Consider the following 9,355-nt stretch of genomic DNA (forward strand, 5'->3'; position numbering starts at 1 on the left):
GAGGAGGTGTTCAGCTGCAAGAAGGTGTGAATGTCCACCCATAATTACTGAAAAATGGGTAAGAAAAGGTGCGAATGCCCAACCATACATCATCAAAAGCAGGAGTGGATGTGTTCGGCTACAAGAAGGTTTTAATGTCCAACCATAATTTATAAAAACCGGAGAAGAAAAGGCTTGAAAGCCCGACTATACACCATCAAAAGCGGGAGCGGAGGTGTTCAGCTGGAAGAAGGTCTGAATGTCCATCAATAATTGCCAGAAAACATGAAAGAAAATTTTCGAATATCAAACCACACATGATCATAAGCGGGAGAGGAGGTGTTCAGCTGCAAGAAGGTCTGAATGTCCACCCATAATTACTGAAAAATGGGTAAGAAAAGGTGCGAATGCCGAACCATACATCATCAAAAGCAGGAGTGGATGTGTTCCGCTGTAAGAAGGTGTGAATGTCCGACCATAGTTGGTAAAAAGCGGGTAAGAAAAGGTTAAAATAACCGACTGTACACAATCAATAGCGGTAGCGGAGTTTTTCCGCTACTAAAGGGTGTGAAAGTCCGACCATGGTTTGTAAAAAGCGTGTAAGAAAAGGTTCGAATGCCCGACAATGTGTGATCAAAAGAGGCAGCAGAGGTTTTCGGCTGCAAGAAGGTCTGAATGTCCAACCATAATTTGTAAAAACCGGGGAAGAAAAGGCTCGAAAGCCCGACTATACACCATCAAAAGCGGGAGCGGAGGTGTTCAGCTGCAAGAAGGTCTGAATGTCCATCAATAATTGCTAGAAAACATGAAAGAAAATTTTCGAATATCAAACCACACTAAAAGGTGGAAGGGAAGAAGGTGTGAATGTCCAACTATATTTGGTGAAAAGCAGGTGAAGCAAGTTCTGAATGGCCAACTTTAAATCATCAAAAGCGAGATTAGAGGTGTTTGGCTGCAAGAAGGCCATAGTTTGATAAAAGCGGGTAAGGTGCGAATGACCGACTAAATATCAACAAAAGTGGGGGCGCTGGTCTTCGGATGCAAGTGGGTTTGAATATCCCACCATACAAGTATGGTGGAGAGGAAGCTGTGAATGGCCGACCATAGTAAAAAGCGGGTGAGAAAAGGTGCGAATGTCAAACCATACATGATCAAAAGAGGGAGCGGAGGTTTTTGGCTGCAAGAAGGTCTGAATGTCCAACCATAATTTGTAAAAACCGGGGAAGAAACGGCTCGAAAGCCCGACTATACACCATCAAAAGCGGGAGCGGAGGTGTTCAGCTGCAAGAAGGTCTGAATGTCCATCAATAATTGCTAGAAAACATGAAAGAAAATTTTCGAATATCAAACCACACTAAAAGGTGGAGCGGAAAAAGGTGTGAATGTCCGACTATATTTGGTGAAAAGCAGGTGAAGCAAGGTCTGAATGCCCAACCTTACATCATCAAAAGCGAGATCAGAGGTGTTTGGCTGCAAGAAGGCCATAGTTTGCCAAAAGCGGGTAAGCAGCGAATGACCGACTAAATATCAACAAAAGTGGGGGCAGAGATCTTCGGATGCAAGTGGGTTTGAGTATCCTACCATACCAGTATGGTGGTAAGGAAGCTGTGAATGACCGACCATAGTTTGCAAAAAGCGGGTGAGAAAAGGTGCGAATGTCCAACCATACATGATCAAAACAGGGAGCGGAGGTGTTTGGCTACGACAAGGTGTGAATGTCCACCCATAATTAATGAAAAGCGGGCAACAAGTAGGTTTGAATGCCCAACCATACATCATCAAAAGCAGGAGTGGGTGTGTTCGGCTACAAGAAGGTGTGAACGTCCAACTAAAGTTTTTAAAAAGCAGTTAAGAAAAGGTTCGAATATCCAACCAAACATAATCAAAAGTGGGAGCAGAGCTGTTCGACTGCAAGTAGGTGTGAATGTCAGATCATAATTTGCAAAAAGCTGATGAGAAAGGATGAGAATGCCCGGCTATACACCATCAATTGCAGGAGCGGAGTTTTTCGGCTGTGAGTAGGTCTGAATCTCCGACCATAATTGCTGAAAAATGTGTTAGAAAAGGTAAGAATGCCGGTCCATACATCATCAAAAGCGAGAGAGGTGGTGTTCGGCTACAAGAAGGTTTGAATGTCCGACCAAAGTTTGTAAAAAGCGGGTAACAAAAGGTTCAAATGCCCGACTATACACCATCAAAAGCGGGAGCGGAGGTGTTCCGCTGTAAGACGGTGTGAATGTCTGACCATAGTTGGTAAAAAAGCGGGTAAGAAAAGGTTAAAATACCCGACTGTACACAATCAATAGCGGGAGTGGAGTTTTTCGGATACAAGAAGGTGTGAATGTCCACCCTCTATTTTTAAAAAGCGGGTAAAAAAAGGTTCGAATGCCCGAATATATATCATCAAAAGCGGAAGCGGAGGTGTTTGGCTGCAAGAAGGTGTGAACGTCCGACCAAAGTTTGTAAAAAGCAGTTAAGAAAAAGTTCGAATATCCAACCAAACATAATCAAAAGCGGGAACAGAGCTGTTCTACTGCAAGTAGGTGTGAATGTCAGATCATAATATGCAAAAAGCTAATGAGAAAGGGTGAGAATGCCCGACTATACACCATCAAATGCGGGAGCGGAAGTGTTTGGCTGTGAGTAGGTGTGAATGTCCGACCATAATTGCTGAAAATTGTGTAAGAAAAGGTTCGAATGCCCGAATATACACCATCAAAAGTGGAAGCGGAGGTGTTCGGCTGCAAGAAGGTGTGAACGTCCGACCAAAGATTGTAAAAAGCAGTGAAAAGCGAGAAAAAGCTTTTCGTGAGTTCTGCATGATTTGGGATTTTGCTTATAAAATGCATTCCTTCACTCAAACTATGTTCAACAAAGAACAACATTGGACTTTGCAGAAGAAGAAGTTGATATCGATCTAGACATAGATAAATATGAAGGACAAAGCAGATTCCACTTGGTTTGAGTGAAGGAATTAATTTTATAGCAAAATCCCAAATCAAGCAGAACGTATGAAAATAAGCTTATTCTCGGATTCCTGATCCTTCAGTGTTGCTCTTTCTTCTATTGCAAAATACAGTGTTGTTCTTTGTTGAAGTCGATCTAGACATTGATAAATATGAAGGACAAAGCAGTTTTGACTTGGTTTGAGTGAAGGAATTCATTTTATACATAAAATCCCAAATCATGCAGAACGTATGAAAATAAGCTTATTCTCGGATTCCTGATCCTTCAGTGTTGCTCTTTCTTCTATTGCAAAATACAGTGTTGTTCTTTGTTGAAGTCGATCTAGACATTGATAAATATGAAGGACAAAGCAGTTTTGACTTGGTTTGAGTGAAGGAATTCATTTTATACATAAAATCCCAAATCATGCAGAACGTATGAAAATAAGCTTATTCTCGGATTCCTGATCCTTCAGTGTTGCTCTTTCTTCTATTGCAAAATACAGTGTTGTTCTTTGTTGAAGTCGATCTAGACATTGATAAATATGAAGGACAAAGCAGTTTTGACTTGGTTTGAGTGAAGGAATTCATTTTATACATACATTTTCGTCTGCTTCTTTCTCATAATACAAAGTTTGTTGTTTATTGTTGAAACTTCATCAGAAGTGAAGAAATAAATGAATACCTATCAACAAATGTGGGATCTAAACTCTAGTGCTTCCTCTAAAATAATTTCTTTTCTCAATTCAGAAATGTGTGTGTGTAAGTCACAACACCCGTGACACCAAAACGGCTTTCTTTTCTCTCTTTTCTCTACACTCTGCACTGTGAGCACACACACCAAATCAGAAAGGCTTTTTTCTCTCTTTTCTACATTATGGACTGTGGGGACACAAAACCGCTCTCTCTTTTTTTTTTTGATTGTGTGCCAGGGCGTTGTCTCACGTATTAGATTATGCTTAAGATAAGAATGGGTTTATCAGTCACATCAGAATCCATACATACTGATCCTCCTGTAATAAAATGGTCGGATCTTATCAAACACACTTTGTTTCTTGTGACAATCAAGTCAGCGAAACAGCGTATACACGTCAAGACACTGAATCAAGTTTGCCACAAGAACTCATAAGTTTGGCAGTATTGCTCTGCCGTCAGCAATCATACACCCATTTTATTTTCGTGAGACATGTGCAGGCACCTGTTCATCTACTGTTCTATCAATATGAATTAGTTTATCTATTATCAATAAGGATACTTCTACAACTACTATCAAAGTATGTCCAGACTTCTTATGTTGTCAGTTGCTATATATGAATAATTGGGTAGCTACTGACAAGCATTAAGCATGTAACACAGCCCAAACATATAACATTTCAGGTCACACCACACAGTTAACAACCACAGTGAAGTGTCAAAGCCCAAACATGTAACATTCAACAGGACACTTACACAACACATTCAAATCAAACAGTCAGACAACATACAAGAACATATACCCCATCCGGCATTGCTCCCTGCCTATTTTCCTACAGCTCACTATGTGTGCGCACACCTTTATTCACAAACTCTTCAACTTATACTCGTTTACCGAAGCTGCTACAGCTCGATTGGCCGAATACTGAATAATCCTATTTCGGTGAATTTGACATCTGCCTTACATGTAACAGATTAGCGGTTTAGCAGTTTTAATTTAGTTTGAGTGAAGGAATTCATTTTATAGCAAAATCCGAAATCGTGAAGAACTCATGAAAGTAAGCTTATTCTCGGATTCCTGAAACTTTAGATTTGCTCTTTCTTTTACTGCAAAGTACAACGTTGGTTTTTTTGTTTAAATCTTTCAAGACATGGTAAATATGAAGGACAAAGCAGTTTTAACATAGTTTGAGTGAAGGAATTCATTTTATAGATAAAATCCCAAGAGTCTGCTGAGAAAAGAGTGTGAATGCGAAGCAGACTTTAACACGGCTCTGGGAGCGAGCCAAGTGCGGGCTAACCGGGAGAATTGCTTGAAAGAAACGCGACACCGAATGAGCGGTCAGAACAAAGCCTCAATACGGTGTTCCCGTGGTGTTTTTGTTGCTGCCTTGTCTTTTGCACAGAGTAAAAGACAAGGCCGCCATCGAATAGGGCCTGATTGTTCCTACTTGGTCAGCCGAGGAGCAAGGGGGGGGAGCAAGCGTCTCAACCAAGCAAAGCTCACCATGGGGAAGGTGGCTATGCCAACTAGCCTGATGCCCTGCTCCCGCAGTGACAGATAATCGTACTCTGGTTTCTCTTCATAACGTACAAGTCTTTCGCCTTTTACTAAAGACTTCCGTGGAGAGCAGCACTAATGAGTTGTTTCTATTTTTGGCAGGCTTTACCTTTGCGGGTGAAGCCCTTTCTGTCTGTGCAAAAGAAATCTTGTTACTGTGCAGAGTGACTTCTCTGAGTAGAGTCGCCTTACTTGTTGCGACTGTGCCGATGTTCGAAGCTGTAGTGCAAAGTTGTTGCTTGAATGGTGCTCGCTGGAGCGTGCGGGAGTGCAAAGTTATACCATTTAAAAGGGCTGAAGAGTGCTCAGTGCAGCGGGTGGGCGGAGGTGCAAAGTGACACTCTGACCACCTATGGCCATAAAAAGAACACCGCTACAAGTGCGCATTGTGCCTGGAAGGGCCCTCGGACGTGAACCAGTGGACAGTTATCGCTTCTCGGCCTTTTTGGCTAAGATCAAGTGTAGTATCTGTTCTTATCAGTTTAATACCTGATATGTCCTCTATACGAGGACTACATATTAAATGGATTTTTAGCAATAGGAGTTGAAAAAGTAGCTTGCTCCGTTCACTCCAAGCATTGACCCGGTACTGCAGTGCCGCTGGGAACGGTGCGCTCTTCTCTACTCTTGTGAAAAAGCAAACAGCGGTGCAGGATGGAAGTTTCAGGGAGCCCAAGATGAAACTTTCTTTTAGTCTGCTGAGAAAAGAGAGTGAATGCGAAGTAGACTTTAACACAGCTCTGGGAGCGAGCCGAGGGCAGGCTAACCGGGAGAATTGCTTGAAAGAAACGCCATACCAAATGAGCGGTCAGAACAAAGCCTCAATACGGTGTTCCCGTGGTGTTTTGGTTGCTGCCGCTGTTTGCTTTTTCACAAGAGCGCACCTGTTGAGGGGGGGCCTGGGTGATGGTGGGTCTCAGGCCCGGGCTGCTGCGACTGGTGTGACCGGGTGGTTTGTTTGTTTGTTTTTTGTTGTTGTTTGTTTGTTTTTTGTAGAGGTCCTCCGGGGTGGGGTTGGGTTGAGTGGGGTGGGGTGGGGCGGAATGGGTACCTTCTGGAGGTACAGTAGCTCCCGGAATATGGTCATTGCAGGCCCCGAGCCTGGTGGACATCAGGCCCTCCTGTCCTGTGTTGGCTCCCTGGTAGCGGGGATGCCTATTGCAGCCAGTCCCTGGCTGTCCTCTCTGGGGGAGAGTAGCTCCCCCGGTGTATATCCCCATACCCGTCTCCCTTCTGGCTCCTGTACACAGCACACACTCACACACACATATTAGGTCTTGGGGGGTGGTTACACTGAGTGGCATCTGGTGCCCCTCAATTTTAATTGCTCACTATTAGAAAATATTGAAGAGCCAGAAGGGTGAGGGGAGGGGTCTTCTTCGCACACCCCTGCTTCCTGGTTGCTGCTCGGGGCGGGAGGGGCCAGGAGGATTAATTAATTGTTCTGCTGGTTTGGGGTCTGTGGTGGCTGGGGGGCTGCTGGCCCCCTGGTGTGCCCGCTGCACATGAAAGTGTGTGTGGTAATGATTGGGCCTGGATCTTGGACTTGCTGTCGCCTGGCCTGCCTGTGCTTCTCCCGATGGGGGGGCGGCGTGGCCTCTCCCCGCTGCTCGCGACTTCACCCACCTGTGGGCACGTCTTGACTCCCAGGGCACTTGGCCAGGGGTGCTGGGGCAGGCGCTAATCCACTGTGTGGCTGTCTGGGGCGCTTGGCCCTCCTGGGTATTGGGTGGGGCCTCTGCCGGGGGGTTTGGGGGCGCTCGGGCTCCTGGGGCCCGAGTCCAGTGCACGGCCCATGTCTGGGCGGCTGGGGCCTGGCGACGTTGGTGGGCTGTTGCCCCTGGCTCCCGGAGGGCCTCTGCCCTATGCTTATGGGGGCTCTTTCCCGGGGCTTCCTCTGCAGTCTTCTGGATGGATGCGTGGTTGCCCCTGCGGTGGGCTTCCTGGGTTCTGTGCTCTGTGGGGGCTGCTGGTGGCCTGGGTCTTGTGGCCCTCTCTGCCTGCTTCTGATTGCTTGGGGGGGCTGTGGATTGTGGCCCTGTACGCTTATACACTCATAACTAAGCACGGTTATCATGTAGGTCCTGTGCCATGGGTGTTGCATGTTCTCACACACACACACAACCACATTCATTAGTCCAGTAGCATGGTTGCTAAGCAGTTGATGTATTATCATGTCGTCTCAGGTCATCTATATCCACAGCTGTGTTGTATGCGATTGCCGCTTCTTGTGCTTGTTTTTGTTTGTTTGTGTGTTTGTTTTTTCTCTGCTTGTCTGCTTTCAGGTGCTCCTGGCGCTAAGGCAGGATTCCCCTCAGAGGCCATGGATTGTTGTCTGTTTTGTTTTTTACAGGTGTAGCAGCTGGTTGTCTGGTTTTTGTTTCTATTTTTGTTCTGTTTCCTCTTCCTTCCTCTTCTTCTTTCCTTGTCCCCCGGTCCGGTTCAGTTCTATTACATGTCATATATTGTAAACAGAAATAAATAAATGGGCATCAAGGGGAGCTTTACATTTATAAAACTTCCCTTGGCAAAGCAAATCTGTTTGGCATCAAAGGTATTCAGACTCCAATTCTGCTGCCATAATGCTGAAAAAAAGAAAGTAAAGAAGACAGTTCTGCCGAAAGCCAGGGACTAGACCTGTTCTAAGTTCTATACTTTTTAAAAGGGGCATGTTTATCAACTATGGAATTAGAAGATTTACAAAAATGGTCAAGTGCTAGATCTTCATCTGGGATTTTAACAGTGTCATGAGTATAACTATTCAACAGATCAGTTAAAAAAAAAGCCTGCTCATGGAGATGTTTCAGGATCTGGATACCAAGCGTGGACCTAATGTTTTCATTTTTGCAATTCTGATACAGGCTATTGAGCAGTGATAACTAACACCAAGTTCAGATACTGCGGATTTTCTACCTTTGATTTGTTAAGATTGAGCCAATCAGGGACAACCTTGAAGGATCTCTTAAGTTTGGTTTGGTAGGATCAGTAATTACCTGAGAAAGGTTGATATTGGTACACACCTTTTTTAAATGATCAGAGGCAGAGTTCAACTTGTTTAAATTAAAATTGCCACACAGAGATTGGAATTGTTTTACTATTTTCATATGGATGTGCAATGAAGTATTGCTTGCTGCTGATAAATGCAAAGAAGAACAGCTTACACATAGATGCTCAGATATAGGCTGCTGAATGCAATGAAGACCTGCTTATCCAGTAAAGTTCAATGTCAATGTGTAATATTCAATTAGGATTTGCAAAACAGTGAAGTTAAACAATGAATGGGTCCATAGTCGGTATGAGAAGACTACAGGAATATTTACCTGGGTGTACGTTCAAACAGAGATGAGAAAATTGCGATAAATAATTGTTTGTTTGTTTGTTAGTATGTATATGAATGTTATGTGTATAAACTGTGTTGAGTTATAGTTACTCAGTAGTGTCTCAGTGAAACAACCGACGGGAGAAGCCTTGCGGTGACAACAAAAGCAGTGTTTTACTGATCAGTCAAGTTGCTCCAGTGTACTCCATACAAACTGGTTGGCTACTGAAGGGATAGAAAAAGGGGAATACTTGTTTTAAAGCAAACAAGGAATTAGATGGGAAAAATACATGTTTTAACGGGACCCAGACAATATTAAATACTCAGACAGATGGGAGAAGAAGTGTAGTTTTGTAGGAAATCACAAAATTATTACATAAAATTAGTGAAATCAATTGAAGAATGCCTTTCTGAAGAGCTGTTTACCACAGATGAGCAGCTTTGCGACCAAGCACATTGTAGATCGCTTTAGTGCCAAAATGATCTAATTTAATGGATTGGTTTTAGACATGCATAACAGCATTTTAAGAACAAACAAACAAAAAGGGAAAACGCTTCATGGTGGAAGGTGATGTATAAATAACTGTGTATATGATGAAGGAGAGACCATTTGAGCAGCACAGCCATTTCGCAGCACAGGGACAGCAGTCCAAGTGAAAGGATCTCCCACGTGTCACACTGTGTCAAGGCATCAAAAGAAGAAACAATCACCAAACTCAAGGACAAAGAGACGAAGACTCCGGTGAACGAAGAGAGAGGACTGACAAACCAGAAATACAAAAGGATGCTCGATGTCAAGATCCAGAAGAAGAGGCTATCAATGCCACGAACACTTACGATGCTGGGAATGATGCCAGC

At 43.8% G+C, this 9,355-nt stretch overlaps 2 non-coding genes across 2 annotated transcripts; both read left to right on the forward strand.

Moving 5' to 3' along the window:
• Positions 1–5,184: 5,184 nt before the first annotated feature.
• Positions 5,185–5,298, forward strand: LOC140277639 (U5 spliceosomal RNA). The gene has a single exon (XR_011909140.1). It is a non-coding gene; the product is annotated as a U5 spliceosomal RNA (small nuclear RNA).
• A 308-nt stretch (positions 5,299–5,606) lies between these two features.
• LOC140277620 (U2 spliceosomal RNA) lies at positions 5,607–5,798 on the forward strand. Its single transcript, XR_011909125.1, has one exon. It is a non-coding gene; the product is annotated as a U2 spliceosomal RNA (small nuclear RNA).
• Positions 5,799–9,355: the final 3,557 nt, after the last annotated feature.

Source organism: Leuresthes tenuis, unplaced genomic scaffold, assembly GCF_036924035.1.
Source record: "Leuresthes tenuis unplaced genomic scaffold, fLeuTen1.0.hap1 SCAF_19, whole genome shotgun sequence".
Classification (NCBI taxonomy): Eukaryota; Metazoa; Chordata; class Actinopteri; order Atheriniformes; family Atherinopsidae; genus Leuresthes; species Leuresthes tenuis.